This window comes from Mauremys mutica, chromosome 3 (assembly GCF_020497125.1).
Source record: "Mauremys mutica isolate MM-2020 ecotype Southern chromosome 3, ASM2049712v1, whole genome shotgun sequence".
Classification (NCBI taxonomy): Eukaryota; Metazoa; Chordata; order Testudines; family Geoemydidae; genus Mauremys; species Mauremys mutica.
In genome coordinates, this window is record NC_059074.1 from 120,199,872 (window position 1) to 120,218,149 (window position 18,278).

The window sequence follows — 18,278 nt, forward strand, 5'->3', positions numbered from 1 at the left end:
AAAATACAGGGATTGCTACTCATTAAATGCAGTTTACACACAATAAAGGTAACTGATTCTTGAATTAAAAATATCGTTTCACCTTTATCTACACATTTTCATTTACTGATGATGAATTTATTATGAAAGTGTTCACACATAGGTCTCATCTGCTGCCCAGTAGGGCCAGGCTTATACAGAACTGATAAGTCTCTCAGTTAATTCGTCTGTTGATAATCCTCCAAGTCAACATCCCTTTGGCAGCTTGACACATCTTTTTGTTCCTGTTGCACCCCATGGTCATGTCAACATGGAAGGTGACAAGAGTCAAGGAAAACATTCGAAAAGCATCCAAACCACTTGGCAAGAAGGTGAGTTTCACACTTAGTGATTACCATTTGTTTTTGTCTTGGAAAGACACTATGCCCTGTGCAAGAATGGTGGCCTATTTTAAAACTGGCTTTTAGAGGGAATAAAAATGACAATGTCAGCAGCAGCTCTGGACTTGAAAGTTACAGTGTAGGAGGTCACTTTTCAATTTGCTTTTACACATGTGCTATGGGAGCTCTCAGTAGGGCCACGATAACCTTTGTCACTCTACGTTGGTTCCCAATAGCACGGATTCACTTGCCATCAAGTTAGAGTTTTGTCTCACTTGGGATGAAACTTTGGCAGGAGAAATTTTGATTACAAAATAGTTAATGCTGAAATTAAGCTTGTCATGCCCCACAGAATAATAAATGCTCTTCTCCACTGCATATACTTGAGGAGATTTGGGGGCTAGGAGTGGGACATGTACCATTTTACAGTAGCAGTGCCTCCTTAAATCAAGGTGAAACGTCTATTGAGATCTGCTTGGACTGTAATTGTCCAGTCAGCTAATATGATGAATCTCAGGCAGTCTGTTAAGGAGACAATATCATCACAATGCGCTTGAGATAATGTATTTTATTGTGGGATGTTACACTAGAGAAACTTCACAACATTTTTAAGGAATAGGCCAATGAGGAGAAGCCAAGTACAATATAAATTAAATCTCTGTATAGAGGAACAATGATAACCATATGGATTTAGTTGTTAGTGCAGCAGATGTAGACTTCTCATAACTGGACCCAACAATACAGGGTGGCTGCTGTTCCCTTTTCCTTTGTAAATCCCTGTTTTTCAGGGGTTCATATCTTACTGTATCACTTTAAAAAGTCCACCTAGAAGTGAATGTTGATTTGACCATTTATAAATGATGGGAGATAAAAATATTGGCTGGCCTCTATTTAGGCAAAATTTTTATTGGCTTCACTGGGAGTCTTGCCAGGTTGAGTCTACAGGAATTGGCCACTTTGAGAGAGAATGTGTGTGAGGGGAAGGTGGAATTGAACCGTCTGTTCCCATTGGCTAAACCCAGAGTTTCCCCCATTAGAAGCATGGAATGCTGGTGCTCATTTTTAAGGAAGGAATGAGGTAGGAGTTTGGGAGTTACCTTTGCCATGGGAAGATGAAGGCTGTTTGAAAACTATTTTTGCGGCTGCTGATGGGAGTTCAGAAATGCAAGGAAATATCACAATCATTCCTTATTTCAGATGCCATCTCTGGAAACAGAGCACACTCTGTGCTCTGTATAAGTGAGCCCAGCATTGTCTCTTTGTGAGAGGCAATATGTCTTGAGCAACCGTAGTGGCAGAATTTGTGAAGACTAGAAAATCAAATTATAGTTTGACAAAAGAAATCCTGCAGAGTCAATGCATAGTGACATTCCCCACCACCACCACCATAGAGCTCGGGGATATTGGCTACAGCGCGCAGGCGGGGTCTGTAGGTCAGAACACTATGGTGCAAGTCCCTGCTTTGCCCCTGACTTGTGTGACCTGGGACAAGTCATGTCATTTCTCTTGGTTGGAGTACATTTGTCAGTAAAATGGAGATGATAATGTGGTGATGTGTACCATATTAACTGGTAATAAATAATATTTACTTCACAGGGGTCTTGTATGGCTTAAATACTAACCCTTGTAAGACATATTGAGATCCTTAAATGAAAGATAATATATATACACATTCTACATGAAAAATAATCATAAAGTCACTATAGCTAAGGGCTTGCACTAACTGGAACTGAAGTCTGCACATTGCAATCAACTGAAAATGTTTGAGACTTTTTATTCCACTTTAAACAGATCTTCACCATAAGAGTTGATTAGAAGGGGGTTCCACTCTGGATCTATGAATCAGTGCAACCAAGAAGCTTTACTCTGTAGAGAAGGCACAAACCCTAACATTCAACTGATTGTAAAAATCTCATGTGCCAAAGGTTTTTCTGAATTCTCTGCTCTGTCCTAATAAAGAATGTAGCAGTGGTTGTACCAGTAGGTAATGGCACTGGGAAATGCTACAGTTAAACAGTCATAAAGACTTCAGATTCCTCCAAAGGTGAGCACACAGGTGTTTAATCTTACTACACATGGGTACACAAGTTATGCACACATGAGCAGAACAGACAATGGGGAGCTATGCTCCTTTATTAATACCTCCCACCTACTCTACTAAGAGGCTGTGTAGCTGCTTGAAAGCTCCGTGCTGACAGTCAGCAAGTGACAGCTTCTTTTTCTTCAGCTGAAATTCTGCTTAACAGATCCAAAGGGTCCTTCTCTTCTCTTGTGAGCAGATTTGCGATTCCTGGATATTTATTTTTTCTTTCCTGTTTTTATAAAGGTGCTGATCAAAAAAATTGTCAGTGAATTTTCTCATTAATTTACTATCTCTCATGTCTACTATTGAAGTCAGTGGGGAGTTTTTCCATTGATTTCAAGGGGCTTTGGATTGGGCTCTCTAAGAGGTATGAGCTGCTATCATTCCCCTCCGATAGCTAGCTATGAAATCTTAACAATGGCCTTTGGAAGGCTGGCCCTACTGTTAGCTGGCAAGTGATCATTTCAGCAGAGAGTGACCTGGCTCTCTCATATAGGGCTCAGCTGCACTGGAACATGACAAACCAACCTAGTGCACTTAAAATACTGGGGCAAGTTCTGGCCCTACCTGTTTGTGAGATAGAGCCTATAAACAGCAAAGCTGCCTGTATCTGAAGGAGCCTAAGCAAATCCTGAAGGAAGCCAACCTTTCTGAAGCAGCCATGTATATTGAATGTGGCCTTTGGAGCCTCTGACTTCATTCCTGTCTTACCTGGGGCTGCCTGGGAAGTGGAGGATGAAAACATTGCCCTCTCAAGCACTGTGCCCAAAGGTCCTCAGGATCAGGCTCCCTGGTCCATGTCAGTGAGGGATTGCAGAACTCCTTACACGACATAACACAAAAGTGAGGACTTGGGCCTCGGTATGCAATTATTCCTGCCTGCTGCTTAAAGAAACCACAACGCTTTTGTTACAAAAACGCTTTAAAACTGGGGCTGTCAATTAATCACGATTAACACATGTGATTATCTCAAAACAAATGTACCTGCTTTTTTTTTAAATGAGCATTGATCACATATGAGGATGCCGTGCTCTGGGGGGCACCACTGTGTGCCTCTGGGGCAGGGGTGCCCCTCCACCTCCCACCCTGCTCCACCTGCCTCTTCTCCACCCCAGCCCACCCCCAAGGAGCTGCCCCTGGCCATGCTACTCCGGACCAGGACCCTGCCCCCTGTTTGCTGCACAGAGTGGGCAGGGGGCTGATGGCAGGGTGTCCTCCCTCCCCCTGCCCATGTACCTGGATGCTGCTGAGCTGGGATCGGGGAACAGGGGGATCCTGTCTGCTGCTTCTGCTGGCTCAGGAGCAGGGCCAGCCTTAGGGGTGGGCAGGCTGGGCCACCACCAGGGTGCTGTGCTCAGGGAGGTGCCTCCTGGAGCAGGGATTCCCCTCCTCCTCCCACTGCTCTGCTCTACTGCTATCTGCAACCACTGCTGCTCCTACCTCACCACCCTGGGCAAGCTACTCAGGACCAGGAGCCTCTCATCTTCTGTGCAGAGTGAAGGGATGGCTCATGTTGGGGTGTCCTGTGTACCCGGTCTCTGCTGAGCTGGGGTGGAGGTCAGGGAACAGGACTGTGCTGCCTCTGGGTCATAGTGGGAGTTGCCGGTGGCTGCTGCTGTCTGAAAAAGTGTTCAGGCTGGTGAATGCTCTGCTTAAAGAGACAGTGCACTGACAGACTCATTCCCCCCAACACACAAGTGCCCTGTCTCACACTCCCTCAACACACACACACACTTCCCCCCCATCCAAAAATATTTAAACAAATGCTATTCTATTATTGTTTAACAGTGCGATTTAAAACTGTGATTATTCGTGACTATTTTTTTAATCTTGCGATTAATCATTTGACAGCCTTATTTAAAACCCACCTACACTCCTTGTGACCTTTGGCCTAATCAGTTACCTCATACTTGGGGCCTAGCAAGGTTGTTTACTTCAGGAGCAGGAATCCATGATACAAGCCTGCAATATTCTTGGCATTGTCTTGTTTATTTACCAAAAATGTACACAAAGTTCTGTTTCACTGAACACCATAGAAACTCTAACAGCAGCAGGGAGTTCCCATACTCAGAAATCCCCATGTCCGCCACTCCAGCAAGCTCTGCATAAGAAGCTCCATCTCTCTGTTTCCTGCTTACAACTGCTTCTTCAGACTTTATGCCTCTAGTCTCCACAGCCTACAAACCCAAACTACTAGCCCCTGCATTTTCCACCAGGCCAAACCCCTCAGCCCACCTGACTTTATCCTGCCACCTGCTGTCCTTCCACTGTTTCCAGCTGCCTTTACTATGTAGAAGGAGCCTAATTGCTCCTTCCACTGAACCTGAAAGAGTTCTTGGCACACCTATTGGCTTTAAAGGGACTTCTGTGATTGTTTTAGGATCAAAGATGCATTTGATGGCAGCCATTAGCATCTTCCAGCAGAATAGCCCCCTATTCAGTAATAGCATATGGCCTGATCCTACACCCCTGAGGTCAATGGAGGATTGCCATTGATCCCACGGGGCCTGATACAAAGCTTACTGAAGTCAATAGGAGTCTTTCCATTGAATTCAGCAGGCTTTCAGTGAGCCCCAAAGGGAACAAGGGTGATCGCAAAAGTTAAAAATACATTTCCTGCACATTTAAAAGTGGTGGGTTTATATTTTGAACTAGAGTACTTAACGCTGAATGCAGGATTTGCTAAGCCAATGAAGAAAGTGTTTCTCCAGATGATAGCACAAGCACCTACATCAGTACCAGGAGGGCCATGTACTTGTCTCTGCAGTGCTGTGAATTCTCTCTTTGATGGAAGCAAGTTGGGTGACCTAGTCGCTATTATACACATCTCTTCTCTTCCATGACTTCTTTTCTGTTGAAAAGAAAAACAAAAAAATCGGGGTTGCTTTTTCATAATTCTCCTGAGTAAAGTTTGTTTGTTTTTAGAAGAAATTCCCTTTGCTCAGTTTCCCACATGACTGTCCTCTGCTCAGTCTTATCTTGGAGTGACTCACAGCATGGGTCAAACGGTGAAGAGAAACTTTATGGTAACCTTTTTGTAAGAACTGTTTTCTTTGGACTCTGTTTGTGTTTGCAACCAGTAGGCAATTTCCCCCTCTTTCAGCTTGAGTACGAACTCCTTCCACTATGCTGTATTTAATGAATTCTGCTGAAATGTATATGCAGTATTTTAGCCATGCAAATAGGTCTACTTTTGCACCCAAAGACACCTCCCATGCCTTTTAAACCTGACCAACATCTCTAGCTATCTCCTCAGCTACTGTACATTTCCACAGCTCTGCTGACTACAAAAGAATGTTCACTGACATTAATGGAACCATTCCTTTTTATACCAGCTGAGGATCTAGTCCCATGCATGTATCAGTGATGTTCTGGAGGAAGTTTGCAGGAGCCCTTCATTAAAAATTTGCCACCAATCTGAAAATACCATGTGAGTGATTACCCTGTTCCCATTGGCATTCACCACTGGTGTGGATACTACAAAGTCCTGCTTGTTAAGGAATACTTACTCCGGGAAGCACTGGAAATACTTCTGACTAACAAATTTTTTTTTACCGTATTTATCGGCGTATAACACGCACTTTTTCCCCCTGAAAATAGGGGGCAAATGATGTGTGCGTGTTATACGCCGATATAACCATGTACCCAGGGCCGGCTCTAGGCTCCCGAGCAGCGCGGCCCTAGCCCCCGTCCCCCCCAGCGGCGCGGCCCAAGCCCCCACCCCCCGAGACCCGGCCCGCGGCCCGAGCCCCCACCCCCCGAGACCCGAGCGGCGCGGCCCGAGCCCCCACCCCCCGAGACCCAGACCCGGCCCGCGGCCCGAGCCCCCACCCCCCGACTCCCGAGCGGCGCGTCCCGAGCGCCCACCCCCCGACTCCCGGCCCGCGGCCCGCGCCCCCCTCCCCCGAGACCCGGCCCGCGGCCCGAGCCCCCACCCCCCGAGACCCGAGCGGCGCGGGCCCGAGCCCCCACCCCCCGAGACCCGGCCCGCGGCCCGAGCCCCCACCCCCCGAGACCCGGCCCGCGGCCCGAGCCCCCATCCCCCGAGACCCGGCCCGCGGCCCGAGCCCCCACCCCCCGAGACCCGAGCGGCGCGGCCCGAGCCCCCACCCCCCGAGACCCGGCACCCGAGAGGGGCCGCAAACTCCAGGCTCAGGTCAGCTGCCTCTGCTGGGCCCGGAGCTTTATTTGAAATTTACCGGTAAGTTTTTTTCCTGAAATTTCCCCCTTAAAATGAAGGTGCGTGTTATACGCCTGTGCGTGTTATACGCCGATAAATACGGTAATTATTATTTATTTTTTTGCCTTGGGAATGGATCAGGTTGCACAAAATGGTAGGCATTTCCTTAGAGAGGCTACCTCCAGGCCTTCCACAAGGTTTTTGCCTCCATCCCCTCTACAAATTACACAAACTGAGCACTGTACTACACCATCAATTCACTCCATATATTTTTCAGAAAAAAAGTATAAATATTTGCATTAATATACATAGGTTTTCCAAGTGAGATTGACTCCCCTTCTTGCTTATTGTTATGAGTTTTAAAAGCATTTCTGCTATAATGAGAAAAATTAACAGGTGACCCAATCACCCATACTCCCTGTAATCCTGACTCAAACAATCCCTATTCAGCAAAACACATGAGCATGTGCCTAACTTTAAATGGATGTTTAAATACCATTAAAGACAATGGAACTTATGATATGTGATCAAAGTTAAGACTATGTGTCAGTGCTTTGCTGAATAGAGACCTGTGAGCACACAGGCCCATGTTGTCATCACAGGTTAAGGAGGAAATTTTTATGAGTCCTTGTTCAAATATTGAAAACACATCACTGGAACAAGGAGGAAGAGTGAGAGCAGATAAGAACCAATCATAATGGTCATAATTATTTGCTTTCATTTGCTCAGCAATCAAATAAATAAGGATATTTACAGCTCTATTCCCCAAAGTTCAGAAAAAGAAAAAATGGAATAATGGCAGAATGGAAATAGTCTTAATTTTTAAACATGCAACAATATCCCTTCAGTGTTAGCAGCAGTGAACTTTTCCATTTCTCATTTGCTTGTGTTCAGTTTCATTCCTACAGTAGTGCAGCATGGAAAATTGGGATCATAAAATCCTCTTTTTTCCTGAACTCATTTGTTTCGCTTTTCACTCATGAAAGAAATATTTCCGTTTCTACAGTATGTTCATTTCCAGTGGCTTGTTTTCCTTAACAAAAAACCTCCAAAACCCTAGAGATTTTTTTTCGGCAAACCTAATGTCTGAATCACACTCATGAACAGTTTGCAGTATACTTCACATCAGGACTGTACCTTATTCCAAATGGCATTAATGTAAATTCAGTGCAGACAGTTTTCTTTCTGGGCTAGTCCAGGGGAACCAAGATGTCAATTAAAAGACAAAAACCATTTACCTTTGTGTTCTACACACAACTGCAACCTCAACCTCCAGACCAGCTTACCGTCAGACTTCTCATTTGTAAAGAAGATACTGTACTTAGGAGTAAATCTATGGTAGTTAATTATTTGTTATAAACAATATGCTTTGTTAATTTAGATCTTTTGATTCAGGAAAGCATGGCTATTCTGGACAGCACTGAAGCTGGGATTTAAGTGGAAGGTTAATGATAATAAGCCTGTATTAAGTGCTTTTCATGGAGCCTCATTTTTTTAGGGTTATTTTTTTCCTATTCCTGAGCTATCATTTTTTAATAAAAATTGATTTTCGCAAATCCCTATATATTTATTCAAACACTTTGCATGAACAAATGTCAAGCTACCGATTATCACAAACTGATCACTTCAGCTATTTATTAGCATGATCATTTTTTGTATTACAAGAGCAACTACAGTTTTCAGCAGAGAATGGAGCTCCAGTGTTTTAGGCACTGGATGAATATTTTGTAGGAAATAGGCTGTTCCCCAAAGAGCAGATACAGGTTGTCCAATTGTGCACTCTTGCCATGTCAATCTCAAAGGACCTAGGGTGACCAGACAGCAAGTGTGAAAAATCAGGACGGGGGTGGGAGGTAATAGGAACCTATATAAGAAAAAGACCCAAAAATCAGGACTGTCCCTATAAAATCAGGACATCTGGTCACCCTAAAAAGACCTAATCAAAGATGATCATGCATTATGGAGCAGCTTGTAAAGAACTCTGCACTAGCTCCTAAGGGCCACCAGGAGGCAGGACAACAGCCAAGCAGAACATATGCAATAGGTCTCTCTGGTAGAAGAAAAGGAGAAGGAACCTGATTTTCCTGTCCAAGTTGCAGTCCTGCTGTCCCATTTCTCCAGCAGTCCCATCCTCGCCCGTGTGCTCCTCTATGCTCCTCAGACACAGTCTACACTGGCGGGGGGGGGTCAATGTAAGATATGCAACTTCAGCTATGAGAATAGCGTAGCTGAAGTCGACGTATCTTATTTTGACTTATCTCCCGTCCTCACGGCGCGGGATCGACGGCCGTGGCTCCCCCATCGACTCCGCTTCTACCTCTCGCCCTGGTGGAGTTCCGGAGTCGACGGAGAGCGCGTTCGGGGATTGATTTATCGCATCTATACGAGACGTGATAAATCGATCACCGATAGATCGACCGCAACCCGCTGATCCGGCAGGTAGTGTGGACGTACCCAAAAAGAGCCGTGGGATTTCTCAGTGACATATAGGTCTTGAGAACATTATCCAGGTAGTTTTAAAATCTGTAATTTTCCTGATTTCTTCTTCTTCCCCTTGTCCTATTTCATCTGACTTCTAGATGAATATTTATACTTCCTCCACAAATTCACCCTGTAGTTTCAACTGGATAATTTCTTCTCTGAAAACTGATCTGTTTTCTAGTGCTGCTGTGTGCTGTTCAATGGATGCTATGTTCCAGTCAAGAAGCTACTATTGTGGAGTGGATAAATTGCTCCTTATATATGCAGCAGTCTGTATGGCACTTTGGGCTCATTTAGAATGAAAGTTGGTATACAAAATGTAAATGATATTTTAATCATGTAGAATTAATTTGGTTTGCCTTCATCTAGACCCAGTCTGTTTACCCAAGAGAAACATCTAACATCCAGCTTCATTCCATGTATTTTTCCTCTGTGGGAGTTGTTACTTTCACTAGTTAATAATAAATATAGGTGCAGAGTATCCTTTAAAATGCTTAGTGGCACTTCACAAAGAGACAGACATGCTGAAATTTCGTAAACAAGTTTGAGTTTCATAAAAAGCGACGTCCTCCTAAGTTATTACGCATTGTTAACATGTCGAATGCCTAAACAACAAACAGTCCTCTCAAAAGTATGCAAATAGCACACTGATCTACAGAGTCAATGCATCTGCTGGGTAAACAGAACCTAAGACCACACAGTGTCTTAGAAATCAAACAAATTAAAACAATTTCTACATCATCACTCATTACGATACCCAACTGAAGTAATGTGATCTGAATGTCTAATCTGGGAGCTGAGCTTGTTTATATGATGACCTGAATGAGCACTAAGTGAAGCCTTGCAAGTAGCCCTGCAGAAAGACTTAACTGGATGAGACAAACAAGATCTTGGCATCAGGGAACAACATGAGCAAATAATGGCAATGTTTGCATAATAGGATCTAAATAGGCTATTTTGACTAAATAATGCATTGTGGTAAAAGGGCAAGTCACACAGCTGCCAGTGAGACCTTTCCCACTCTAAGTGGAAGGCATATTTCTTTAACCCATCCTTCACTAATTAAAAAAAGACAACACATAGCACAATGTATGAGGCATTTTGTAATTCTTTTTAAACCTTCAGATCCCCTAATTTTCCCCTTGGAAGAGGAAGGGACAAAGAAGGAAAGAACTGAATGTGATAGGTGCACGTCATATCGCTTAAAGGACTTCTAGAAGTGACTCGGGCATGTCTCCATGGTGGAATAATGTCACTCTGGGGGTGGGGGCGGGGGTGATTTCTAAAGCGTACTAACATGTTGTGCATTAATCGGTAGGCATAGCCCCTGCTGTTTCACACTAGAGGCTCCCTAGAGCAGTGGTTCTCAACCAGGGGTACACGTACCCCTGAGGGTATGCAGAGGTCTTCCAGAGGGTACATCAACTCATCTAGATATTCGCCTAGTTTTACAACAGGCTACATAAAAATCATTAGCAAAGTCAGCACAGACTAAAATTTCATACAGACAATGACTTGTTTACACTGCTCTATATACTATACACTGAACTATAAGTACAATATTTATATTCCGATTGATTTATAATTATATGGTAAAAATGAGAAGTAAGCAATTTTTCAGTCTTAGTCTGCGGTGACACTTTGTATTTTTATGTCTGATTTTGTAAACAAGTAGTTTTTAAGTGAGGAAAAGCTTGGGGTACTCAAGACAAATCAGATTCCTGAAAGGGGTACAGTAGTCTGGAAAGATTAAGAGCCACTGCCCTAGAGTATTTTAACATAATTCTGTTTCAAACAGCACTATTTTAAAGTGCACCGGCAGGGTCTACCCGGACCAGTTAGTGAGCAATACATAAGTGTGCTTTAGAAATCATACCCATGTAGAGCACATTACTCCACCATGTACACAAGAATTGAAGCATAGATTCCAACTTCCAGTGCTATACTGATGTCGATTTTGAGTAAAGTAATTACAGTAAATAGGAGTGGAGTGAGTTGGCTAGTATGTGTGCATCGCAGTGCACTATCTTGGATAGAGCTGGAGCTCTTTACTGGTAGCATTGACTGCTATAGCTCAAATGGGAGGGCATGTGCTCTTGTGGCCAAAGGAACTGAATGTTATCCCTTCTAGTTTTCTGAAATCCCAAGTGGCCATGATCCGCCGGACCTGCGGATGCGGCAGGTAAACAAATTGGCCCGGCCAGCCAGGGGCTTTCCCTACACGAGCAGCGACCCCAGTTTGAGAAACACTGTTTTAGTACATTAATTGGAAAAAAAAAGCAGAATCATAGACATGCAGGGCTGGAAGGGACCTTAAGAGGTCATCTAGTCTGGACTTCCATGCTGAGGCAGGACCAAGTATACCTAGACCATCCCATCAGCCCTACATTTCTATGATTCATCCCTAACAGGTGCTTGTCTAACCTGTTCTTAAGAAGTGATGGGGTGTCACATTCTGGGATGCAACCCAGACCAGTGAGAGATTGCTTCACCACTTGTCCTGTCACCCTGAGTGCCTTAAAATGCTTTGCTGCTGTAACTTCCTGTCTGGATGCTCACAGCCAGCATACAAGCATCTACTGAGCGTCGGTGTGATAAGCAGCCCTGGTTCAGGAACTGTGACTACAGCAACCTGCATGTTACACCACAGCCACTCTCTGGTCTCCACCAGCCTGGGTTACTGCTAGCCAAGTGACCCTAATACACCTTCAGTCCTAAATTTCCCTAAATCCATGTTCTCTGAAATGTCCAACCCTTTCCTTGATCACTCAAAAAATAGTAAGGTTTGTTTGCTCCTTCAAAGAGTCAGTACCGAGCAGCTTGCCATATTAACTGCACTTAGTAATTACTTCAATTCAAACACAGCACTGGGGTGGTTTAGATTAAAAATAAAACAATTTTTATTAACAATAGAATCATAGAATCATAGAATGTCAGCCAACCCCCTGTTCAAAGGACATAGGTTAAGTCGTACTAAGTAACAGAAATAGAAGTATAGATGGTTATAAGCAAATAAAAGTGAAAAGATGCATCAGAAAGTCTAAAACTAAGTTATTTAAGATGGCTCCTCTTACCAATATTCTTTGCCCAGCAGGGCTGACATTCTCTTGGTCAGGACCTTCCACAGAACTATGGAGGTGCTGGTTTCTCTAGTCTTCTTAAGTGCAAGATGGAGTCTCTCTGTCCCTTATATTCCCAAAAAATTGTCTTTGTTCTCCAAGTTAGAAAGGCCTCCTGGGGATTCAGTCTCCTGCGTATCTCTGGGCAGGGGCGGCTCTAGGTTTTGGGCCGCCCCAAGCAGTCATGCCCGGGAGGCGCCCCCGAGCCGCGGGAGCAGCGGACCTCCCGCGGGCATGACTGCAGAGGGTCCGCTGGTCGCGCGGCTCGGCTGGACCTCCCGCAGCTGCGGGCGGTTCGCAGGTCCGGCGGCTCTGGTTGAGCTGCCGCAGGCATGCCTGCAGGAGGTCCAGCCGAGCCGCGGGACCAGCGAACCGTCCGCAGTCATGCCTGCGGGAGGTCCACTGGAGCCGCCGGCCGAGTGTCCCCTCCGCAGTCATGCCTGCGGCAGGTCCGCTGCTCCCGGGGCTCCGGTGGACCTCCCGCAGGCATGACTGCGGCAGGTCCACCGGCCCAGCCTGCCGCCCCCCCGGGAAAGGGCCGCCCCAGGCAGGAGCTTGCCCCGCTGGGCTCTGGAGCCGGCCCTGTCTCTGGGGTGCAGGAACAAAGTCAATTCTCTGTCTCTGTTCTGTCTCAAGACAAACCCTGCTGGTCTGCCTGATAGCTTCATTTATGGTTAATATGAAAACTGATATAAACCCACATTCCTGTGTCTGGGACAGACCTGTTTATCATCTTTACCTAGGCTAGGCCATCCTTTTAAACAGGTCCTAGTGACATTAGACAGAGGGAATTCATATTGTAAAATGCATGTTATCCTTCTATTAACAACCAGACTGTTGTTACTTTTCAAATGATATCTTACAAGGCATATTTTGTACAAACATTGCTATGGTATGGGGGATATGAATACAGGGGTGTTTAGTGTCATATGGGGATTCCACAACCTCCCCTGGAAGCCTATTCCAGTGCTTACCTATCTTCGAAGTTAGAAAGGTTTTCCTAATATCTAACCTAGATTTCCTATGGCAGATTTCTGGAGGTCAAAATAATGGACCATATTTAGCCCAGGCATCAATAGATTCATCTCACCCATCGATTTCAATGGGTGTTGCACATGATTATACCAAGGTTGGATTTAGTCCAATCTCTCTACAGTCCCACCAATGATAAGATTATCTATCCAAGTGGATATATTGCCTTATATTTCAAAAGCACTCAGTAGACCTATTTTTTAAAATATATATATAATCAAAAAGTTACCTGTTTTTCAAAAAAAAAAATCCATGAAAAGTTCCATGTTTATTCCCCACCCCACCCCCGAAAAAAATCATAAAAACATTACTAGCAAATGGTTTCATTTCTGATTAGTGAAAAGTGTTGAATTTCAATAGTGTCTATGATAAAAATGTTGAAAAATCTCTAAGAAGCAAGTCAGCTTTGAAACAAAAACCCGTTAAATTTTTCTGCTAAAATAGGTTTTCATTTTTCGATTTGCTTGACAAAGGGGTTTAAATGGAGGTGGGCTGAGGGGCTCAATGCTGCAAACACTTATGACGGAGCCCTTTTTGTTCAACGAGCAAAACATATGCAGCATGAAGTCTCATTTTTGTGAAATTTTGCATGCATGTGGATTGGGAACATTCTTTCTTTGAACTTTACGCTCTGCACGTTGAGTTTTTCCTTGTAGTACTGAATATGTCTTTAATAGGAAAAATATGAGAACCCTAAAAGTGAACAAAGTCATACCATTAAACTCCAGGGATGCCAACAAAAGACTGTAGCCTGCTGGATAAATGTCTGCACCATAGTTCCAAGGCTGTTTGTTCATATCCTGTTAGGGTTGTATTTTTGTTTAACTCTTCTCCTTGTTACCACCCCTCCTCCTCCTCCTTCTTCTTGCACCTCTCAGCCAAGTTGCAAAAGCTTGACTAGAAGCAGAGATCAGTGAGTGAGCTCTCATTTAATCTGCTCCTTGCACAGGCTTAAACAGACCTAAACTTCAGAAGGTCTGGTTTCATCAGGAAACATCAGCAGCCAAGACATTTAACATGAGTTTTAAATTCCTCAAAGAATATTCCTATCACCTCTGGGATACTGCACTGTAATTTGCCATCAGACACACAAACCAACCAGCATTTCAAAAGGTGGTCAAATGTAAATTTAGTATATTACAGGGCCACAGCTGTCTAGCCATTTGCAACAAATATCTCCAGTTTCTATTATTATTGCAGTAGTATCTTGAGGCCTCAGTCAGTACTGGGACCCATTGTGTAGGGTGTACATTGTGTACAAACATCTAGTTAATGACAGTCCCTGTCCTGAAGAAATCTATACAATCTATATGAAATAAATAATACAGTTGCCCCTTTGCCAAGGAGTAGCAGAATTTGGGGCCTTGCAAGCCAGCTTCCTGTTTGGAGCAGAAGTCAGTGACACAAGGTTAGGTATTTTCTTACTGTCATTTGCTTATTTACAAAACATACAAGTCCTGCTCCTTAAAACAGAGGTGCCAACAGGCTGCCTACAGGCAACTCCCTGCTCAGGTCAGGCACCACTACCCTTCCCACAGAAGCAGCTGTCTTGTTAGGAGCCTAACAAGTCTCACAGCTTAACACCAGTCTTGCCCTTTCATGCCACAGTCCTGAGTTTTTCAGATTGGAAACCTGTAGTCCAAGACGGCTCATGGAGATCGCGCAGCCTGGAAAGTTAAACCTGGGCATCTCCCTCATTTCGTACTGCAGAGCTTCTGAACAAAAGGAACCTCACAGCTTTAACTATCAAACCAAGGAAAGCATTTAAACCTACACAGTAATGATTCTGGCTGTGATTACTGCATGGAGACTTCAACTCTTTTTATAGAAAGTTTTATCTCGGGTTCTTATAAATCAACAAACCCTCATAGGCAAATCATAACAATAATAATACTTTTTGTTGCTATAGTGGCTTCCATCTGAGCATTTAAAGTGCTTTATAAACATTACAGTTTGCAAACGTTTGAACAAACTTTATTCATTGTGGAATATAGGACTTCATTTTTAACTATGGACACAATACTAAGATCCATCCTTCTGAAATAAGTTAGATTAGATTGATCTCCTCTGTTTCCTTTGGAGACCAGATTGTGCCCAAATTGGAGTCCTGCCTACTGGAGTCATATAAGGTAGGATTTTAATAGGAAAAGCCTGCCACCTGCAGGGAAAAACTCTGAAAAATGTAGCATAACTATAGATGGGCATTACCCTGCAACATTAAGGCCCATTTACCCTTCAGGAGTGATGTAAAGGGGCCTTAATGTAAATGAGACTCAGAGCTAAAATAGACCAACCTTTCCAAAGAACTTTTTTTAATTTACCAGAATTGTTTAATTTAATGTAAGTTCTGTGGCCTAAAGCTTCAGAGGATAAGGAACTCTCTGTCCCCATCTGTTGATGAATGTGGGGGAAATGGCATCACTGCTGCTTCATCTGCCTGTGGTTTCTACCCAGAATTCCTCCAGGGAATGTGGGAGTCTGCATAACTTTATGCAAACACAGAATTGATTGGGTAGTGGAACCGAAGAGGGGAAAAGGTGAAGAGTTCCTAGTTTTTGGCAAAGCATGCATCTTTGGTGGCAATGACTCCGCTTGAAGGTCTTGTAGGCTGCAAGTTCCCTTCCACTAATGATCTACTGATGGAAGGACTATTTGAGAGGAGATGATTCAGAGAAGGCTCTTTAATTGGATGCAATATAGAGATGGCTGTTATCTCTGCTGCTGTGCCCTACAGCTTCAGCTGTGTGTGAAATCTGGTGAGGCTCCTTCTAGCCACAAATTAAATAAAGCTGAAGTCACCCTAACTGTCTTAGGTGGTGGAGCCTCAAGACAGGACCAGGAAGCACTTCCCAAGAGACTGGAGACATGCCTATCCAGGGACTCTGCATAGCTCAGCATTCTGGGAGCACAATACCGACTGACACCAAATTGTGAGTGTCAAACAAAGGCTCAACAAAGGGGAAAGTGATATGGTAAAAGGATATATGTCTACTGGACATTCACACTGGTGAGTGGGGAACCAAGTTAACAGACAATTGCTGAAGTTACTATGGGAGAGTGTTTTATTTATCATTATTATAGATGGATTGTTGCTGTGGTCTCCCAAGTTGATGCAGTGTTCCTTTACCCCCCATAAAATTTTCCTAATTTCATACAGACTTAGTGCTCACAAGTGGGCAACTAGTAAGGGCACTCAGGTTTAGTGATCCCAGAAATTCTAGGTGGTGGCTCAAGCCAATGGTGTTTGTTGTACAAGAACCCTTAGGTATTTGAACTGGCCATGTGTTGCTGCTAACAATACCTGGCATACAAGTGACATTAAAAAAAAATCCTATTCTAGTCGTGAAAGCTGGTCTGTTGATACTAGCCTGAGACTTAAGAGATCTGAGTTCTATTCCCTGCTCTACCACAGACTTCTTGTGTGACTATGGGCGAGGCATTTAGCCTCTCTGTGCCTCAGCTCCCCCTATGTAAAATGGTGACAACAGCACTGCCCAACCTCACAGTGGTGTTGGGAGGATAAATACATTGGCATTTGTGAATCACTCAGGTAAACGGAGCCACAAAAGTGCCTTAGGCAGATAGAAAAGAGGACTGCCATACACAATATGCTGATATTACTACATACTACTGTGAAAGGATCAACTCACCAATGGCATCTCCTCAACAATAGCTGTGGCGTAGCAGCTGTCTCAGCACTGGGGTCTGCTGCTATTGAGTGCTCCACATCTGCAGTGGCCTGCCTCTTCCTGTGACTTGGCCCACTGGCTATGTCACTTCAAAACCTCTCCCCTTCCAGGGTAGTCTATGAACAAAAAGCAAGGGGAACTAACACAAATAAACTGAGCAGGGCTAGGGGGGCGGAATGCCTCCCTCTCAGGGCATATCACGATCTGGCCTTCAGGCAGGAGTTGTTAGGGAAGCGCCTGCCTTCAACCAGCCCTCTCCTCAGGAGCTGAAGGTTGAAGATCTGTTCTCTTCCCTGGTCTGCCCACAAGTGAGCTGCTCTGCTTCCCTTTTAAACTTCTCCTCCAGCCTGTAGATTCCTGGCAGCTGTGGCAGGGTGGAGTTGGCTGAGCCCAGAGCAGCTCCTTAACCCCTTGTTGTGCAGGGTGGGAAGTGTATGCCCCATCACAGTGATACATTCTGTCTGTGAGTTAAATCTTCTCACCTTTTGCAGGGCCCGAATAAATGGACTTTGTGCATGGAGAGTTTTGTTGGGGTTTGTTTAATGGAATTACCTCCCCCACAAGCAATGAAGCAGCCATGGTAACCCACGAGATGAAGCAATAGCTCCAGAAGGTCACTTATATCCTCCATCCCACGTTGGGAGTTGGCCAGGGGATCTGCATGGATTCATTGGCCCACTAGTGCTGTTGATTTTAGTCCCCATCAAGCAGTACATCACCACATGCAGATAATGCCAGCACCTCCCCTGCAAATCATCCCCACACTTACCTGGCAAAACAACATCAAATCTGCTGTCCTTCAAGTACCATGAACCCACCAGTGGTGAGCAAGATTGGATCCAATAGGAAATTACTGTGTCTGTGGTATGTGGATTCGGACCCCAGTATATTGTCCATGTATCGTCCATACAGCGGGATACAGAACCGTCACATGCAGCTCAGCAAAGCTATAGAGAGCAACACACAATATTTTGAAATACAAAATATTAAGAGGTTTAAGTTTAAATGTATATTACTAGCTGCTGTCTTTTTTTCCACATTACACATATGGCAGTAACTTTTGTATTATCCCAAGGTAAAAGCTGGATGAATATTGACAAAACAGAACAGCAGCATATTGTTATTACACTTATTTTCCAGCCTGTGAGCACATACGAGCCCAGCTACAAAATGCTATGCAGGCCTGAACAATAGGAAACACTTTATTACAGAGATTGTATTTTAAATAATACATTTATGTTTCATAATAACACTGAGGCACAACCACCAATGATTTCTCAAGATTTGAATAGCTTCCCCAGGGTGGATCTGGATAACATGTAGGAATCATGACAT

At 44.2% G+C, this 18,278-nt stretch overlaps 1 long non-coding RNA gene across 2 annotated transcripts; it reads right to left on the reverse strand.

Moving 5' to 3' along the window:
- Positions 1-2,060: 2,060 nt before the first annotated feature.
- Positions 2,061-17,016, reverse strand: LOC123367364. Of its 2 annotated transcripts, none has more exons than XR_006578426.1 (5): positions 16,905-17,016; positions 5,174-5,293; positions 3,883-4,061; positions 3,154-3,324; positions 2,061-2,671 (listed from the first exon to the last, which is right to left on the reverse strand). It is a non-coding gene; the product is annotated as an uncharacterized LOC123367364 (long non-coding RNA). The 2 variants fall into 2 exon arrangements; XR_006578425.1 differs by having other exon boundaries at positions 3,154-3,327.
- Positions 17,017-18,278: the final 1,262 nt, after the last annotated feature.